At 40.0% G+C, this 21,518-nt stretch overlaps 1 protein-coding gene across 23 annotated transcripts in view; it reads right to left on the bottom strand.

Annotated features, from left to right (window-relative positions):
* Ptk2 (protein tyrosine kinase 2) overlaps positions 1–21,518 on the bottom strand; it is a 205,413-nt gene that overhangs the window by 156,818 nt on the left and 27,077 nt on the right. For 21 of the 23 annotated variants that reach the window (XM_076911473.1, XM_076911471.1, XM_076911472.1 and 18 more), the window contains one exon: positions 20,168–20,264. The gene's annotated coding sequence lies outside the window, so the exon portion shown is untranslated. Of the gene's footprint in view, positions 1–9,517; positions 9,679–20,167; positions 20,265–21,518 lie in introns of all 23 variants that reach the window. The other 2 variants (XM_076911468.1, XM_076911464.1) reach the window with 1 other exon arrangement.

Below are 21,518 nucleotides of genomic sequence, written 5' to 3' on the forward strand. Positions count from 1 at the left end.
TCCTGCTGCTCTCTACACATCTCAGCACATCTATACTGCCTGCCCCTCCTCCATGTGGAATGACCTTGCCTCAGCTTTCATAGCCATGCCCTTTCCCTACCATGTCTTGCTCAAATAGTAGGTGAGTACTCAATGTGTCCCTGTCCTGAGCACTCTATCTGAAACCACAGAGCCTATCTACTTTTCTACTGCATTTTCCCACATGGTTTACTGATACACAGTTTACTACTCAACTGCCCCCACTACAAGCAAACTCTGATAGGAGGTAAAGGTGTCTATTCTAACACAATCTCCAGCACCTTTATACACACACACACACACACATACATATACATATATCAGCTACCACAGAGGTGTGGAAGCCATGTTCCACCCATCCTCCATTTGCATCAAGGCAGTATGAAGATGGTGAGGGAATTTGTGTTTTTTCTCCTAGGCCACTGAAAAGGTATAGTATACAGTAATATACCCTAATGGTAAGTCCTGTCTCCATCCTTAGACCCCATGTCACCTCCAGATCCCACTGGGCAGAGGCTGATGAGCAGTTATAGAATTTTGAATATTTTTTTTTAAAAAAAGGCAACATAGAGCCTAAAAAATTTGTGACTGTCTATATTGCTACACAATAAATCACAGATGCACTCACTGCTCTGATACTTCTCCTAAACTTCCACTGCAGAAGAAGTACCAACTGCAAAACTGGACTAAAAAAAATCAGGCTAGTAAGCAATGCTATGAGCATGATCAGTATGCAGAAAGGTAACTCTAACAAATGCTGTGCGCAATCTGTCCAACCTGGCCTGCAAATCGCTGGTAATGAACTATATTTTTAAAATTTTTATTATTTTTAATTATGTGTATTGTATGTGTTTCACAAACTCCAGAAGAAGGTAGCAGATCCCCCAGAAGTGGAGTTATTGGCAATTGTGAGCCACCTGATGTGGATGCTGGGAATTGAACTCAGGTTCTCTGCAAGAGCCACTTGATCATCTCTCCAGCTCAGAATAAACATTTTAACAAATAAATTGCTTATAAATGTCAACAAAAGTATACCATGAAAATAAGAAACTGACTTTCATGTTTCTTATAATGCTGCGGTGGCTTTATTTAAACACATCATAATACTTTGGAAACAATAAAGAATAAATAAATATTCTATGTCAGCTGACCAGAGGAATATCTAGAAAAAATAGTATCCTGAGAAATATACTCACATGTATAAATTTCTAAGTCGGTGACCTATGTTTACATGAGAATTGAACATTTAAATAAATACAACATCTAGTATTTATAATATATGACTTTTCCGTGCTAGAAATCTCATACTAATATCTATTAAGATTACTAATTATCATTTCTCTCACTGTGTATCATTGCTTCCACTAAAAAATAATTTTCTTAGAATTAGTTCATCAACAAAAATTATGGCCTGATAGACATTAGGATTCTATTAATGGAAATAAAGAATATAATACCTTCTGAAAGCAAAGACAACAAGCAGCTTCCTAGCACAACAAACTCCCAAAAGTGCTGGTAAGACCACTGTTCACGTCCCTACCAGCTTTGAAACAACTGTTGTATCTCTCTTCTGTCACACTGCAGGAAGCTGGAGAAGGCACTGAATTTATAACAACTACTGGTAAGACAAAGAAAGAATCATCACCATCAGGAACCTCAGTTTCACTGTTTGTAAAACAAGGTCACTGCTAATATCCATCCTCTAGCCAGCACAGACTGCATGTCAGCCAGCCACAACACTAATGTGAGTACTTGCTAAGTGCCAGACCTTGCTTAGAGCACTTTTAAAATGTCTGCCTACCTCATTTTCACTAACAACCCAAGAAGGCAGATATTATCACCCCATTACCACCACCACAACCTCAACCTCAGCTGAAGTAGAGAGGTTCCTCAATGTACAGTAATACCCAGGAATTGTGTCCCCAATCTGTGTTCTTTCCCAATTAGCAGCAATGCTTGTGGCAGTTTTCTCAATTAATACCTCTACAGCTACACAGATACTATTACAAACCCTGTGACACTAACAACTGAAGGGAGAAACTGGACAACTCACCTACTATTAAACTACTATTTAGCAGCCTAATGGGAATACACAAATGTACCTAGCCCTCAGAAAGCAGGCAAAATATACAGAAGCCATCACCTACAGCATAGCTTACCCCAAAACTACAAGAGTTCCAGAGAAGAGGCCAGAAATAGACTCTGTACCCAGGGTTCATTTCACCTACAGAGGACAAGTAAATAGTGAAGACCAAAGGGATAAGAAGGAAGAGAACAAAGACAGGCTCCTTCTACCCTTTCAGAGTACCTGGCATCTAACAACGGCTAGTGTTGTTTCAAGTATCCTTCTGTATGCTTCTTCTGTGTTTGTGCAAAGACCCTAAGTAAGCGCTAGAGACCACAAAAGAACTAGGACAGAAGTTTATAGCTCACAAAAACAACAACTTGAATCAAAGTGCTCAGAGTCCTGGAATATGAGAAACAGAGACCCCCCCTCAACTGGTGCCCCAAGTGTGGGTCTTTGTCTTCAGAGGAGGTAAGAAATTGTTTCTTTAAACAGAACTAGAAGGTAGAAATTCAGTACTCTCACCCAAGGAGTTGTGACCATAAGTGAGAGTAAAATAACACGGTTCCTCTCAGTCCTCTGGGGCAAAGCATTTTATATAAGTAGAGGTGTTTGTTAAGATCCAAAGGAGCAAAATACTAGAGCAACAGTTCTGCAGCTTTGTACAAGTGACTAGAAAATTAAATCCTTGATTTCCTAAACTAGGAACCATTGATGTTGAAAATTGGAAACACAGGAACTAATATAAGAGCCCATGAAAGAGGGGATAAAATCCCTGTCAATTATTTTTCAAGATAAACCACAGTAATGTATTACTTGGACCCCCTTAGGAGGATCATAAAAAGAAAATTTTAAAATCCTCTGCCAGACACACCTTGACAGGGCTTGGCAAGGCAGACCAAGTAAACCCTGGAGCCACTCAAGCAGGAGGCTCCAAGCCCTCTGGCTGAGCCGCACAAATTGGCAGGCCTTTGCTTCATGGCCTTTCCACCGACTTACCACGGTCCTTCCCACTGAGTCTTACATCTGAATTTGGTTGGGCAGCAGGCACTACCCACTTCTGCCCTTCCTTTGACTCTAACAACCCCAAACCCCAACACCCCAAATGAGCACCAGAGCTCAACTGCCCCAGAGTTTGCTTTTTTGTTTTCCCTCACTGTGCTAATAACTCAGTATAGATCGATCAATAGCCCCTTTATGGGGGGAAAATTAAAACAGGTCCAACTACTAGTACAGGAAAAATTCCAACTAGAACATATAGAACCTTCAGTTAGTCCTTGGAACTCCACCTGTTCTATAATTCATAAAAGGGCAAAAAGTATAATTTAACTGTTATATGATCTCAGGGATATATACGCTACTATGAAAATGAATGGGGAGGGGGTGTTTCAGACAGGGTTGCCTGATCCTATGGATTTCCCAAGGACATTACATTATTATACTTGACTTAACGACTATGTTTTCTTTATTCCTTCACATCCGAACATTGACCAACTAAAGATGAATTTGGTAGACACACTGAAGAAACTGGGGATAGCCAGAGTGGTCTCCCTGACCCCCAGGAGAATGAGAAAAGCCAAGAGGTAGAAATGAATCTTTAAATCACAAGCTCAACTGTTTAAAATTGCCATAAATTTTGAAGATTGCAAATCTTATATAAATAGTCATAGGTTTAAATCATTAAAAATTAATGACCATTGTTCATTAAGTTTTTGTTTGTTTTCTAAGTTTTGTGCTTATCCTTGGTCTGATAAATGATCAGACTCTAAAAAGGGAAGAAGGTAGAGGATGCTCACAAAAGCCCACGCTCTACTGAAGGCATATTTTACAAAGTATTCCAAACTTTTAGCCCAATGACCTGAATTCAACCCTGATATCTACATGGTAGAAGGAGAGCTCTGACTCTAGCAAGCTATCTTCTGACCTCCACACACAAACCACGCCTTGCATATGTGAATTCACACACACATATGCATACAAGTAAATGAATATTAAAATTTTTGGCAAAGTCTCACTACAGAAGCATAGCTGTCCTGGAACTTGCTATGTGGACCAGGCTAACCTCTGTTTCCTAAATACTGTGATTAAAGGTGTGCTCTACCACGTCCAGTGAAAGAAAGAAAGAAAGAAAGAAAGAAAGAAAGAAAGAAAGAAAGAAAGAAAGTGTGAGCCGGGCGGTGGTGGCGCACACCTTTAATCCCAGCACTTGGGAGGCAGAGGCAGGCGGATTTCTGAGTTCAAGGCCAGCCTGGTCTACAAAGTGAGTCCAGGACAGCCAAGGCTACACAGAGAAACCCTGTCTCGAAAAACTCAAAAAAAAAAAAAAAAAAAAAAAGAAAGAAAGAGAGAGAGAGAGAGAGAGAGAGAGAGAGAGAGAGAGAAAGAGAGAGGGGAGGGAGGGAAAGAAAGAGAGAAAGAAAGAGAAAACTAAAGAAAAGAGAGAGAGAGGAAGGGGAAGGGCAAAGGAAGGGGAAAGGGAAGGGGAGAGGGAGGGGGACAGGGAGTGGAGAAGGGGAAAGGTGGAGAGGGAGGGAGACAGGGAGTGGAGAAAGGGAAAGGGGGGAGAGGGAGGGGGAGAGGGAGGAGAGAAGGGGAAAGGGGGAGAGGGAGGATGAGGGAAAAGAAATGAGAAAGTTTTTAACCCAATGAATCATCTTTAAGATTAAGGTATACTGATACAGGAAGAACAACCTCCAAGCTTCAACAGAGGGAAATGAAGATTACAGTATGAAATGAAGTAAACGACAAAGAAAAGTGTTCATTAATGAAAAATACAGCATGAAAAATTCCAGCACAAAAAGAATAAGTAAGGTAGCCGCCATACCTAAAATAAGAATTGTGGGAAATATGCAAATCAAGCACAGCACACCATTCGTGGTAGCTACTTGCTTTACCTGATCTACAAAAAGATACAAAAGAGTAATAAGTAGGGTATGATTTGTTGTGTGTTGCCATCAATAAATGCTTTTATATATACACAAAGAACATGGCTAAGAGATTATAAAATAGAATTGAAATTCCACCTAGAGAGAATCTAGATGGAAAAAAATGGGATAGGAGCTATAACAAAATTCATAGCCACTGGAGTTTCAGGTCATTGTATTTTCTGTTTAAAGTAACAAAATGACACAAACAACTATGCAAAAGAACACTGCACTGTGCTCTGGCATTAAGAAAGTAATAGTGCCTTTCTAACATAGGAATAAGATAACAAGTTCAAATAAAATTAGAAAACCTTAGAATAACATGTAACACCAAAACCCTTTGCAGTCTGTGCAGGAGCACAATCCTGAAAAAAAATACACAGGAGGAAAATTTATGAGGAAAAGGAAAAATATCAACTGTCTACTTCTTTAACTTAAGCCAGGGACACATGCACAAATCCTCCCTGATGCAACAGGAAAGAAGTCAGGCAAAATCAAATGCAGCATTCTGCACTGGAACATGATGTACATGTAACAGTGAGTTGTGAGTACTATCTTTTATTTTTTAAAAATTGTATTCTTAGCCATGCATGGTGCTGCACACCTGTAATTCCAACAATAAGAAGACTGAGGCAGAAGAATGTAGAGTTCAAGGATAGCCTGACCACAGAGTCACTGTGAGAGCAGCCTGAGCACTACACTAAGACCCTGCCTTAATGATAATGATAAAAGTAAATAAATAAAACCATGGAATCTTGTTCATCATAAAATTTTCATACTTATTTTTCAATTTAAAAAAATTGCTATTTAGCCTGATTACTGAGGTTTTTGTTTGTTTGTTTTTTTAAGGTGTTTTGTTTTTGTTTTTTCCCTCTAAGGGGGTGTGTAAGACAACTCTAGACCCACCCTTCTCACACGGACTCTCCACAACCCTCTCCTGACTGGCCCCAAACCCAGGACTGACCCCTGGAGGCTCTGTGCAATAAAAGCATTACTGTCCCATACAAATTAAACATAGTATAATAAAGATACTTAATTGCTAAGAGCCAAAAACCTTAGAACCTAAATATATCAAAGTTTACCTTCTTTGAAACAAATACAATGCATTTTTATACAGTGGATCAATTCACACATCTAGACCGCAAACAAGAAAAGCTATGGAAGTTCCCTGACAAATAGCAGACATCATAAATTCACCCACTGTTAGTTACCCTATCTGAGAGCACCTACTTGCCACAGTGGCTCAGACCTACCAGATACTGAATTTCAATAGGATAGGACAGAAGGCTAAGAGAAAAGGTTCACCAATAATTGACAAATTACACACTCTGCCCTGACCACTTCTTTTCAGCAAAAGACTCATGTCTGTCAATTGTAATGAAAAAGCAGATCTGAAATATTTGAATCAAAGACTGAGGCGACAGCTAGCAGCAGAACAGCATTTATCTAGAAAACAAAAGAAGTGAGAAAAATATCAAAGTCACCAGGCAGAAGACAGCAGGGAGCGCCTAGGATGTGAGACTGGAGCTACTTTTACTTTAGTACTCATCTGCCAACTCTAGACAAGGGGGCAGGGTAAGAATCAGGGTTCCATACTTACAATTCCTGCCCAAGGACAAAAAAATTAGACAAGGTTTTGGCAGGCTTAATCTGAAAGGAAAGTACAATGTTTCCCGTCAAATATTACTCAGCAACAAAAGAAATAAAGCACTGGCACGTGCCACACCGTAAATGAACCCAACCAGTAATGCAGAAGACCATGTTCTGTGTGAGTCCTTTCCTATGAACCATCCTACACAGACACAGGTGACAGACCAAGTGAATTAGCAATTTTCTTGTCTGGGCTAAGAATTATGGACAGGGACTACAGGAGGGGTGGCATTGGGGGGGGGGGGGCAGGTAGTACAACAGTTAAATTGATGGTGGTGACTATATCATTTAAAAAACTAAATTCTTGGGCTGGAGAGATGGCTCAGTGGTTAAGTGAACTGACTGTTCTTCCAAAGGTCCTGAGTTCAATTCCCAGCAACCACATGGTGGCTCGCAACCATCTGTAATGGGATCTGATGCCCTCTTCTGGTGTGTCTGAAGACAGCAAAGAGTACTCACATATATAAAAAATAAATAAGTCTTTAAAAAAAAAAAAAAAAACCTAAATTCTTTGGTTTTTAAATTTAAAGGACCTAAATTCAGAACTGGTGTTGAAATGACAACATAAACCCCATTTGTCTCCATTTAAGGACCAGACCTGATTTCAAAAAGGTCACAGGCACCAGCTCCAGGAACAGAAAAAGATTATAAACACCCCTCCCAAAGAACAGCCTGGCGATAATAACCTCAAGAATGGGAAACTATCTTATCCCAGGATGGGTCATCAGTGCTGGGCAGTCCTATCTCATCCTATGGTTAAATGGTAATGATATAGGAATGCAGACCACTGACCACCTGTGACCCACTAGCACCCACCAATGTTAGATTACCTAATCCCTCTAGAGAGTTCCCCTGGTTCCCTGTAAGAAAGCCTGCACGCCTTTGTCTGGGGTCACCATTTCAAAATATAGTTGACCCCACATTCAGGTTGTTTCTGCAGAATACACACTCTTTGTCTTTGCGTATTATCTGAGTCTGGGGTCTTCCTTCAGTATTTTCAGACCCTTGCAGTGTGAAGTCCTGTGTCTAAAATTCCAGCACTAACACAAAAGAGAAACAAACAAACAAACAAACAAACAAAAAAAAAAAAAAACTGGGGCTAGAGAAATGGTTCAAATGTAAAGTACTTGAAGCAGCATAATATAGACAACCTGATAGAGATCCCTAGAATATATATAACAAGTAGACTGGAGAAAAGTGTCTCAACACACCCAAACAGGGAGAAGGGACGCCAACACAGGAACATTCCAGAAGCTCATAGGACAGCAAGCCTGAAGTTCAAAGAAGCAAATAACAAGAGACAATGTAGAAGACAAGGCCTGACACCTGAGGCTGTCTGTCCTCTGACCTCCACATTTAAGTTGTGGCACATACTCCCACATACACCTAAAACTTTAAAAAAAAAAAAAAAAAAGCTTTTTAAAAAGCAGTAGTAAACTTCTAGTTTTAAAGGACTAAAATTCCAGACCCCCCCCCAAAAAAAGTTAACAAATAAAGAGTGTGTATATACACACACATATATATATGTGTGTGTGTATGTGTGCATATATATATATATATATATATATATATATATATATTTTTTTTTTTTTTTTTTTTTTCCCTTTTTAAAGCAGGGCTGGGGAGACTGCTCCTCTAAAAGACTCAAGTTCAGATCCTAGTACTTAGGTACTAGGTCTGGTAGCTCACAAGCGCATATAATTCCAGCTTCAGGGTGAACTGATCCCTCTGGCCTCTAGGTTCCTGTACTCATATGGCCACATACAATCACATGCATGCAGACAGACAGACAGACTGACAGACTGACTGACTATACTCATATGGTACATACATTCACATGCAGGCAGGCAGGCAGGCAGGCAGACACACACACACACATGCAGACATACACAGACACATACACACACACTCTAAAAACTACAAGCACTAAAGAAATTACAAATCTAAGAATGTTTTGTTATAATCTTTAAAATACAAGAAGACATAGTCAAGCATAGCAGGTAACATGTCATTAAACTTATCAAGGAAGTAGCTCAACCTCCTGTGATGATTAGTTTTAAAATAACAGGATTTATATGAAGTATATTCTGTCAAGTCTCTGCTACAATGCTGGTACAGTTCTGATCTGCTCCAAGACTATTCCTATCTTCTGCATGTAAACTTCACTTCTAAAAACAGCCTTTTCTCATTACTGCCCCCAACACTTCTCTAAAAAGATGCTTTCTTTTCTACTGGCTTTGGTAACGACTTACATTACCACCTTCAAAGGAAGTACCGATAAGAAGATCTTCCTTAGGCAAAAATGTGCCTTTGCTTAACCACAATCTCTACAAAAGCTGTAATGCTTAACTTGGTCCAGCTTTTTTAATTAAAATTTTTTTCATATAATATATTTTGACCATGTTTTTCACCTCCCCAGCTCCTCCCAGATCCATCCTATGGGTTGGAGCCTTAACGAATAGAATAGTGAAGAGAGGGTTGAGGGGAAGAAGACAGAGGGAGAAAAGGGTTAGGAAGAATGAAAGGGGTTAAGGAGAGGAAAAGGGCAGAGAGTGAAGGGGGACCAAACAGCCCTTTTTATAGCAAGCCAGGCCTACCTGGCTACTGCCAGGTAACTGTTGGGCAGAGTCTAGAAGGAATGCCAACAGGATCTTTGTCAGTTTGAGGCTAGTCTGTTCTACCTTAGAGAATTCCAGGCTAGCCAGGACTACATTAAAAACTAAAAACTGGGAGGTAGCTAACTGAAAGGGTTGTTGTTAAGGACTTTTGGACCTTGGAAGAGAATCTTAATGAGGGGAGGCACTGTTTATATTGTACTGTGCTGAGGACAGGTCTAAGGGATAATATCATAATTACTTACCTGAGGTGGGATGATGCCCACTGTGAGTGGCACCATTCCTAGGCAACGAATTCTAAACACTGTAAAAGTGAGTTGGGCACTAGCATACACACATTAATTCAGTGTTCTCCAGTGTAAGTGATTAACTGCTTCCAAGTTCTTGCCCAACGATGCACTGTAACCTGGAATTATAGGACAAATTTCTCCCCTAAACTACTTTTGTTGGCGTATTTTATCATAGCAAAAGGGCATTAAAATAACACTGAGGAACAGGCACAGGATAAAACTTGATATTTAAATCAGATGTTCACAGAAAGGATCCTGAAGGCAGAAAAACTAAGTTAGGTTGGTATCTGTTTCACAGTACTGGGATGAATCCCAGGATTTCATTCATGTTAGGCAAGCAATCTACAGTATGTTTTAAGGCATATTACTTAAAATCTGTTAAAAGACTTTTCTAACATAAGAAATAAACATTTTTTTCATTTATATTTCACCTTTTTCCTTTCTTTTTTTTTCTCTAAAGTGTGTTGGGGCACTGAGACGGGGTCTCATGTAGCCCAGGCTGGCCTCAAACCATTGACTCTCCAGCCTCTAAGTCTCACTATTGGAATCACAAGAGTGTACCACCAAATCCAGCTCCCACCTCCCCAGCCCTGTCTCTATGTTTGTACTGTTTATGCTAAACTTTCAGTGAAAATAGGTCATAATGCAACATTTTAGAAGACATTTTAAATGATGACTAACTAACTGTGTACAGTACAACAATAACACACTAAATCCAACAAGAATCAATATAATGTATGTGGTTATTCCATACTAAAACTGCAGGCAATGACAACTGCAGTGACTGCCACTTGACAGAAGCAACTGTCAAATCTTCAGACTTAAACATGCTTTAAGCCTTCCAAAACTAAGATTAATGCAGTGATCTCCAGGGGAAAATACCCGGATGTAATGTAACAATGAACCATGTAAAGTAGGATCAACCTGTCATCACCTTCTGCTCCCAAATACCAACTGTCCAAGAGGCTATCAACAAGTACCTACTATATATCACCATATAACTGCATCAAACTACTTTGTTCACATGTCATTATCACACAATGTCTGACTCGTTTGAAATAAGTAACATTCTCCCTTTTGTGTTTTCTTTTGTTGATTTTTTGTTCTCATGGCATTTTGTTGCTGTGATGAAACACTGCGATCAAAAGCAACATAAGAGAGAAAGGAGTTATCTGACTCACACTTCCAGGTCACAGTCCACCATAGAAAGAATCAGGAACTGAGTAATGGGACTTGCTGATTGATAGTTAGCTAACCTATTTTAAAATAAATGAGCAAACATTTATTTGTTTGTTTTGTGTGTTTGTGAGTGTGTGGGTAGGTATTGTGTAGAGGTGAGCATGGTTATGTCAGTGTAGAGATCAGAAGACAACTTGTAGGACCCTGTTCTCTCCTACCATGTGAACTTAGGAGATCAAATTCAAGGTTGTCAGCGTTGGTGGCAGGATTATAATGTATACCCACACCCAGTCATTGTTCTCTTTTTTAAAACCTTGCTTCTCAGTTAGAATTAGCTCCATTTCTGACAAACACCAGTGCTCAGGAACAACACACTGAAGGCACAGGCTTCTTCCCAAGCCTAAGTATTGCCCTCACTACCTTTTTTACAGGTCCCCCTCAGTACCAAGTAGCTACAAATCTGCTATATGGATGAGGTTTTTGTTTTTTTTATTATATTTATTTACATAATTTATGTGTATGAGTGGTCTGTCTGCATAATCGGATCCTATTTCAGATGGTTGTGAGCCATTGTGTGGTTGCTGGAAATTGAACTCAGGACCTCTGGAAGAGCAGCAGCCAGCACTCTTAACTGTTGAGCCATCTCTCCAGCCCCAGGGATCAGTCTTATAAGAATCACCATCACTCAGGTGTTCCTTGATTTGTAGAGTTATCCCTTCTGTTGTCTGCCATTAATAGTTAACTACTTGGTGTTTCTTGGTTTCACTGTAGGGCTACACTAAATGTGCTCATTTACCAAGTAATGGGCATCTGAACTGTTCCCACTGAATAGGAATGAAGCTGCTACAAATCCTCCTAGGGAGAGTTATGTGTGAGCATGTGTTTTTCATCTTCCTTGGGTAAACACCCAGGAAAAGAGCTGCTAAATCATATAACAAGTATTATGTCCAACTTGTAAGAAACTATTTTCCAAATTGTCTCCCATAGTAAAGCAGAGTTTGATTTGTTCCACACATTTGTCACTTGACAGTATCACCCTGTTTAGTTTTAACATAGCCAGACTTCACTGAAGTTGTAATCTGCCTCTTCTAATAGCTACTAATGTGAAATACTCTTTTCTGTATTGTTGTCATACATATGAAATGGATGAAATATCCATTTTGACCATCTTTAATTGAATTTTTAATTGTCCGACATTTAAAACTTTTTATTCTCCTATTACCATCCTGTGCGTGTGTGTACACACCAGCTTGTGGAGGTCAGAGAACAACCTTGTGCAGTTGTTTCTTCCCTCTAACTTTACATGGCTCTAGGGATCAAACTGGGATCATCAGATACAAGTGACTGTATCTACTGAACCACCTCACTGCCCCCAACTATGTTTTTAATAGTTTATCAATAAAAAAATGTTCAAGTCAGGTGGTGGTGCATGCCTTTAACACAGCACTCAGAAGACAGAGGTAAGTGGATCTATGAGTTTGAGGCCAGCATAGTCTACAGAGTGAGTTCCAGAACAACCAGGTATACACAGAGAAACACTGTCTTTAAAAAAATCAAAAAAAAGAAAGAAAAAAAGAAAAGAAAGAAATGAATAGAATTTGACAATAAAGTGTCTCCTTGCCATTGTACAACACTGTTTGCTCCAAATAACTAATATGGTAGAATGTGCAAAAACAAGTAGAAGGAAATGGCATATCCCTGCTTTTCTCTCAACCTGAAAATAAGAATCCTAGGAAATGCAGCTTGCCTACTTCTAGGGTTAGGAAATGAAACTTCCCCACTGCTGCCATTTGTTTTGCTTTTTGAACAAGAATGTATATAACACAGACCAGCCTTAAATTCACTGTGAAGCTGAGTGATTTACTGTTTTTTCTACTATTGTGACAAACACCTATAAGAAGCAACTCAAAAGACAACTAAGAAATGCTGAGAGTAGAGAAAGTCTTCTCCAGGAAAAAGCATGTCAACTGGTTATAGAATACCAATGCTGAGCCCTGAAAACATAGACATACAAGAAACATTATGCAGACTGAACAGACTGTGTTGTGTGTTTAGGAACACACATATACAAACAACAAAAATTAAAAGACACAGAGGCCACACGTTTGAAAAAGAGCAAAGGGAGATCCATGGGCAGGTTTAGAGGAAAGAAAGGAAAGGAAGAAATAATGCAATTATTTATAATCTCAAAAAAAAAAAAAAAAAAAGACAAATTATTTCTTTAAAAAGGCAGCAACCCAGGGGGAAAGGGTCTACTGTGGCTCACAGTAAGAGTACAGTCCATCATAGAAGGAAGGCAAGGATACAGGAGCTTGAAGCAGCTGGTCACACTGAATCTATACTCAAGATGTAGACAACTGCCAAGTGTATTGAGCATTTTAATCCCAATGCTCAAGAAGCAGAAACAGGCAGAACTCTTCAAGTTAGAGGACAGCCTGGTATACACAGGGAGTTCCAGGCCAGCCAGGACTACATAGTGAGATCTCGTCTTTAAAAAACAAAAATTATAGCTGGGCGGTGGTGGCACACGCCTTTAATCCCACCACTTGGGAGGCAGAGGCAGGCAGATTTCTGAGTTCGAGGCCAGCCTGGTCTACAGAGTGAGTTCCAGGACAGCCAGGGCTACACAGAGATACCCTGTCTCGAAAAAAAAAAAAAAAACGGAAAAAAAAATTAAGAAAAGAAGTGGTTAAAATCACTGGATGCTCTTCCAGAGGACCTGGGTTCAATTTTCAGCACCAATATAGTAGCTCACAACTGTCTATAACTCCAGTTCCAGAGGATCTAATACCCTTACACAGATATACATGCAGGCAAAACACCAATGCACATAAAATAAAAATAAATTTAAGAAGTGGAGGAGGGAGGAGGAATAGAAAGATGAGGAAGAAGAGGAGGAGGAGAAGAGGAAGAGGAGAAAGGGGAAGAGGTGGAGAAGGTAGAGGAGGAAGAAGAGGAAGAAGATGAAAAAGAAGAGGATGAGGAAGAAGAGGAGGAAGAGGAGGAGGAAGAGGAGGAGGAGAGATATAGATAAGGATGAATAATGTGACTCAACTGTTTTTCTCCTTCTTAGTGCCCCTGGGTCTCCAACCTGAGGGATGGTGTCATCCAAACTCAGGATGTGTCCTCCCTCTTCAGTTAGACCTTGCTGTAAAAATTCTCTCAGACACACTGAGAGGTATGTTTCCAAAAAGACTATAAATCCAATCAAACTGTCACTCCTGCCCATCACAGTCCTCAGAATGCTGTGAGTGCAGGACATACCACCATGTTTGATATTTACAAGTATTTGGTGAAGATAAACTCTCGGTGTGTGTGTAGAAATAAGGAACTGGATAGTATTTGCAAGCTTTACAAAAATGATAATATATTCAACAAGCCAACCCATTTAAAAAGGAAATGCAAATTAGAAGAAGTACCTCAGTAGATGGCACTATTCCCCTATTAAAAGCATGACCACCACCTGTATATTTGAGTAAGCACAAGACGTTTAATCAAAAGAACTGGAGAAGTGCCAGGCAGTGGTGGCACATGCCTTTAATCCCAGCACTTGGGGAGGTAAAGGCAGGTGGATTTATGAGTTTGAGGCCAGCCTGTTTGACAAAGTGAGTTAGTTCCAGGACAGCAAGGACTACACAGAGAAACCCTGTCTCAAAAAACCAGGGTGGGGGGGAGGAGAGAGAACTGGAGAAGTTGGCACTGCTGTAGGGAAAGGAACTCGGCAAATTTCTTAACTCTACACTCAGTTTCTCATCATGAAATGAAAACATAAAATCACTACCTTACTGAGCAGCTATAAAGAATTAAATAAAAGCTGGGGAGAACTTTGTGTGCAACAATAAAAATACAAGTTCAGCAGGGTGATGATAGCAAACACCTTTAGTCTCAGCATGAGTTCAAGGCCAGCCACTTCATGAAGTGAGTTCCAGGACAGTGAGGGCTACACAGAGAAACCATCTCTAAAAAAGTGAGTTCAAATTGGAGAACTCCAGGTAAAAAAAGTAAGGTATGCAGCCCAGAGAGCAGGCTCCGTGGTATATACCTTCATCCTACGACAAGGGAATCAGAAGCTAAAGGATCTCTGTGAAGGTCAGCCAGGACTACATAGGAAGACACTATCTCAAAAAACCAAGAAAGTGACTGAGTCTCTTGCAGAAGACTCAAGTTCAGTTCCCTCACCCCACATCAGGCAACTCAAAATAGCTTGTAACTACAGCTCCAATGGATTCAATGCCTCTGACCTCCACAGATAAGTGAAGCCAACATGTACACAAACCACATGATTAAAAATCAATCTTTTTTAAATAAATAAATAAATAGCCAGATTTGTAGCACAAGCATCTATACTCCCAACACTCCTTTTGGGACAAGAGGCAAAGACACAAGAATCCCACAAAGCTCAAAGGCCTACTAGTCCAACAGACAACATCTTAAACAAGGTAGAAAGTGAGCAATACCACACCAACACATGAATACTATGGCACATACATAAGAAATAAGATTCAGAATTCATCTAACACATAAATGGCAGCTATAATGGCTGTGACTATAATGTTCTAGCCATAATTCCTGAAACACAATGTCATGACTGAAATGTGTGCTCTCCACATGCCTGAGTGTAAATGGGAAGCTTAAGACTGTGCTCAATACAGAGCCCCACCCATCCATGAATTCTATGCAGTCACAGGAAAGGCACTGTGGTGTCTGCAATTGCAAAGACTATGTGCAGGCCTTATTTCTAGTCATCTGTCTCAGCATTTCAATATAAGTAGTGCTTCTTTTCAACAGCAAGCAATTTATCAGCTTCTGGCTTTTCACCATCTCATCCTTGAGAGCTGGTTTTCCCTGGGGTTCTACAGGTGTGCCTGCATGGCTCAAAGACATGTTCCCATACCCCAACTGCCCTCTCCAAAGACAAGTATATTAGAAAGCAATTCCCTACGTTTCTCCTAGAATTCATCTGATTCTTGGAAATCAAGACTGAGGCAGCACTAACTCCTACACCCAGTGAATTGGCTTGGATACCCCAAGGCCAGAGTCATTACTTCTGTAACAAGTATTCTTAAAAGACCTTCTCATGAAGCAAGATATTAAACACACTTTTAAATTTACCCTTTGGATACACATGTTCTAATATGCTCTATGTTCAAGTCTTAGGACTATAATTTTAAAAATCTATCATCCATATTTAATAATGTGAACCTAATTCCCATGTAATCTAGTTTAAAATTCGCAAGGTACTATCTGTATTAAGGCAGTATGGTATGTACAATCCAGTAAAAGTCCCAGCAGACAAGACTTTTAAGTCAGTGAAATATAACAAGTCACTTTTACAAGCCCAGGCTTTGCTCCCATTACTTTCCCCCACTAAGAAGACCCCTTCTTCAGGGATCCTCTGAAAGAATGGCCAGTGCTCTTAACTACTGGGACATCTCTCCAACCCCTCCTTGTAGGAGGAGCTAAGGTGGGAGGAATAAGGAGAGGAAGAGGAAAAGGAAGAAGAGGAGCTAGGGAGAGAGAGAGAGAGAGATGTAGGAGCAGTGGAGAGCCACACAGGTATGGAGAGCAGTCATGGGTAACAACTTTTATTTAGGTTAGCTAATTGGGAAACAACTCTCTTTTTATGGGCATATTGTTATTGAGCACTATCAAACATATAAAGCCTTTGATTAATCTTTAAGCACTAGAGTCTCATTTTCTTACTGGGCCCTCATGGATGGTGGGATGGTCTGGGCAATGCCCAGCCTTGCAGAGACAACGTGGAAGATTGGCAGAGCCATCTCCCACACTGGCGTCTCGTGGGTGGCAGGGCTGGTGTTTCTGGCTGGACCGTTTCTAGCTTTGGTGCACACATGGTTTCTGGCCACGCAACATGGCAGCTGAGCTACGCAGAGTCGCCGCAGCTTAGTCAGCATGACCGGCAGCCACTTTTTTAAATATTTACTTCAACACCTCCTTCTCTATTTTTAAGTCTTTTGGGAAATAAAGGCTAGGAGCAGACTGCTACCCACTTTAGTTGGCAGAGTGATACAGTATAAAGGATATGCTCAAAGACAGCTGGAATTCATACACATTACCAAGTCTAACATGTGTTGTCTACTCATTCTGAGAAAAGCAGCTTCCTCAACCTGATCGTCCTCACACACAGGAGACATAATTCTATGAACCTTATATGTTGGGCTGCATGTACAACACCTAGAAAACACATAGAATAACTAAACAATTGAGTAGTGGTTATGTCCAGATCATAAGTCTCTCTCACACGCAATTCTATCCCTTTTCTCTTACCCACACACAAACTACTAACAAATCCTACTGTCATGACACCCTAAATCCACTTCTTTGATTGCTAGTGCCCTTGCCCATATCATCTCTGCTACACACCTGATTCCTTTCATAACATTCCAGTGGATTTATCTTGTCATGAGCTCAGAGTCAGACTTCAACAAGAATGACCAGCTCCATCAAACACTGCACATTCTGTCTGCACTGCTGTTCACTCAACTACAATGTTCTTTCAACCATGGATCTACTTAGGTACTACATTCATCTCTGTCCCATTTGGCTCACATCTCCCTTAGCAGCAAGGCTTATTGAGGCCATTCTATGTAGACCTCAAACCCTAACTACAAACTATAGCATGGCTTCCTCCACTGTACTTCCCTCACATACGTGTAACACGGGGTACTCCTTAGGTTCACAGCTTATCAGCTGCTTTACTTCTCTCTTCAAGACACTCCTGTTTTGCTTTTTGATGTCTCTACCAAAGCAATTAGAACCATGGCTGGCACTTAATATGAACTCAGCAAACACATCCTCAACTTAACCAGCTCTTTTGTCACTACCAATCAATCATCCTAGAATGAACCCATCCCATAGCTCAATGCACATTCAAAACCTCCTTCCAGAGTCTATATAAGCTGCTGAGAGCTACCACTAGACAAAAATCTTACTACCTTAAAGATGGCCATATTCCAGTTTAATTCTCACCAACTGCAACTGAGCCCATCATTTCAGGACCAACCTCTCAATGCTGCAAAGTCTTTCCTTTCCTCAACCACAAACCTCTTGCTACAAGCACATCTGCAACCCCTGGCAATACCTTCACCCACTCTCCAGTGATAGCCATATTGCCCTGCTTCAGAGAAATTCAGGTCTGTACCTAAAAACTACCTCAACTATCTTCCTGCTACTAACATAGCAGAGACTCAACAAACCCTTGAAGAACAAATGAGGAAACAGACTAATAGAAAAGTAAAATGTTTTGTATAAAATACCACAGTCAATAGAAGTAACACCAAAGTTTGACCTCAAGTCCATGACTCTAAAACTGTGACTTTCTCCTTAGCCACAAGCAAACCAATCCATATCGCACCGCTTAAATCCTCACATGACAAACCAACACACCCCAACCTCCTCTACCCTCACACCACAAGTCAACATATCCCTATAGAAGAATTTTTAATTTTAAGAACATGGCTGCTCTGGCAAGGGATCACATCAAAAGACCTAGGTCTGTGTGATCCAGTTGGAATATAGACAGGCCACACACCTTTAATCCCTCTGGCTGGAATACAGACACACCCTTAACACACACTTCTAATCCCAAACAATGTAGACAAGGTTAGTTTGTAGAAGGAAGTAGCCATGTTTGTTAAAACAAATGTTTGGGGAGGCAAGATGGCTCACTGGGTAATGGCACTTGTTGCCAAGTCTAATAACCTCAGTTCAATCCTCAAAACCTACATGAAATGGAGAGAACCAACTTCAACAAGTTGTCCTATGATCTCCACATGTACTCCCATAAACATACACACACACAAAACAGATAAATGTAAATTTTTTATTCAAAAAGAAAAACAAATATTCACTGATGCCGATACTCGAAGAGAGATCATGAATCTCTTATCAACATCTTTGTCCTTGGTTTATTACTAGATCTACCAGAAAGTAGTCTCTAAGAATAAGACAAATTTAGGAACTTTCAAGTCTATAATCTCCCAAATGTGAGGAAGAAACCAGACAAATTTAACAATTTACAAGTCATGTAATCTCACTCAGGGTCAATCCTAATGTTTTTACTGTAGAAAATACCATCTGGAATAACTGCCGTCGTGGCTAGTTTTATGTCACAAACTAAAGTCATCTGAGAGGAAGGAACCTCAATTGAGAAATTGCCTCCATAAGATCAGGTTGCAAGCAGGCAAGCCTGTTTTTTATCTTTTGTCTTTGTCTATTTTTTGTCTTTCTTTTTTAAAATTGAGACAGGGTCTCAACTACATAGACCAAACTGCTCTCAACCTCACAGAGATTTGCCTGCCTCTGGTTCCCAAGTGTTGGGATTAAAGGTGTGTGCCACTATGCCCAGCTTACAGGGCATTTTCTTAATAAGTGACTGATGGAGGAAGCCTCAGCCCAATGAAGATAAAGCTATCCTGGGCTGGTGATCCTAGGTTCTTCTATAAAGCAGGCTGAACAGGCCATGAGAGCAAGCCAGTAAGCAACATCCCTCCATGGTCTGTGGATCAGCTCCTGACTTCAAGTTCCTATCCCATTTGAGTTCCTGCCTTGGTTTCCAATGATGAACTGTAGTTAAGGAAAAGTAAAAAAAAAAAAAAAAACGCTTTCCTCCTGGAGCTGCTTTTGGTCCTGATGTTTCCACATAGCAATAGAGACCCTAACTAATACAAATGGTAATAATACTGAGTGTTGACTATATATTAGATGTATCTCAAAGTGTCTTCCTAACAATCTCCTAAGAGAAAATCTTAATAACCCCTAGGTCAGATGAGAAACTAGGTTTAGGTAGGAAAAAAATAACTTAAAGTAGGGCTGGAACTTAGTAAGTAGGTAAAGATCAATTGCTAAGAACCTGACTTTAGATTCCAGTACCCATGTTAAAAAGATGGGCATGACCACACATGTCTGCATGAGTGCATAGAAAAAACATATATAACATATATGTGGTCTGATCCTCTCTGTAGTTTCAGGCATCCACTTGGGGTACAGGTATATTCCCCAAGAGATTATAGATAATCTACGAGGACAAAATCTGAAGCAAGTATTCATGAGAATAAAACACCAGTAAGGAATGTGCTTCTAAAGCTATAAAGAGTATGAACCTAATACCAATACTTATAACTTGGAAACCATTAACTCCTGTTGTGAGTTTATGTAAATGTGACACAGAGAACAGCAGATCTCGTTCCTAAATAACTACAATTCAGAGTGTTTACAATGTCCAGTTTTTTCCAAGCACTATTCTATGAACAACCAAATATCATAATGCTAATATTAACCACATATAAAGAATCAACATATAACTTATAGGTCTTCTCTGACCCTACCAATCACTTATGTTCCGCTGTTGCTACTATATGTCAAAGACTGTGGACAAGGGAATGAAAAAGAGAAAAATGTACTCACAGCTCAGAAGGCAGCAGTGACGTTGAGAAGAAATCAAACAACTGTTTTAAGAAATATTCCTAGTATCTATTTCCTCTTTTCATTGTAGCCCAGAGACCTGGAAGAGACAGAATGCACACATACATAAACATGTTTATTTCACTGCTTTTACTTATTTATTTAACAGAGCTTCTGGGTAAGTGTTCTAACACTAAGCTTAACCATCAGCCCATTTTACTCCTCTTATAAACTCTTACCATGCTCACCCTCTTGACCATGTTATTGTCATGTCTAACAAATAAAGTGCTAGACTATGAATGAATTTAAAGATTAAACACATAGAAGCTATTTTCAAACCAGAACCCAGTAAAAAGGATACACACTAGTAACTGAAAACTATTAGGCAATCAACAAACATAACCTGCTGAAACGATGGCAAAGTCCAAGTAACAACACACAAGCCTGCTTGTACCCACTAAAACTATGCTAAAGAGATAAAGTTCAAAAATCAAACACATATATGTGGGAACTAAAAAAAAGTAGAAACTGAGGAACTAAAAAGGCTTCTAAGATAGACATCATAACAAACAGGAATACTGAAGGAGGGGCAACATTCTGGACAGAAAAGAGACAAACTTAAAATGGGAAGCACAGCCAATGACTTAGCAGACTATAGACCAGAAACTGAAAAGTTGAAGTACCATTTCCATTTTCACAGCAGAGTGAAAAAAGTCTCAGAAGCAATAGCACTGAGTGAGGTGACCTTAGAGTGTGAAGATACCCAGCTGCAGTGAGAGCCCTAGCAGCCTGCCTCTGTCTGGTTCCCTCTACCCACCTGAGAGCAGACCAAGAGCCACTCTCTGGAAAAAAACAGAGCACCTTTCACACAGAGATAGGATAAGTCAACCACTCCAGCTCCCTCAACATAATGCAGTCAAATGCCAGAATCTGGTGTCATCTTTTTCCTGCAGGAAACTGTTAGCCTAATAGGAAAGATTAAAAACACCAACACAGAACTCCTTGGCAAAAGGCCTGTACAGAATTCCTGATGCAAAACTCAAAAGCCCACATATATACTTAAAGCTTCCTAAGAAGTTCTGAATTCATCACAAGGAAATAAAGATGTGAGAGAGGCCTCTAATCAGAAGACAGAGACAAGCACAGAGAAGAGAGACCAGAGTGGACAGAGGGCAACTTGGAGGAAACAGAAAAGACACAAACTTTCAGTAACCTAGAGGTAGGACTCTACCATCATGAAACAAAGCTATAGAATGTTCTTTGCATGAGCCTCTCCACCATCCATACTAGAATTCTAGCTTGCATGATCTTCTATATGCGGACACAGTGTACAACAGTTCACGTGTGCAACAGA

This window comes from Arvicanthis niloticus, chromosome 13 (genome assembly GCF_011762505.2).
Source record: "Arvicanthis niloticus isolate mArvNil1 chromosome 13, mArvNil1.pat.X, whole genome shotgun sequence".
NCBI lineage: Eukaryota > Metazoa > Chordata > Mammalia > Rodentia > Muridae > Arvicanthis > Arvicanthis niloticus.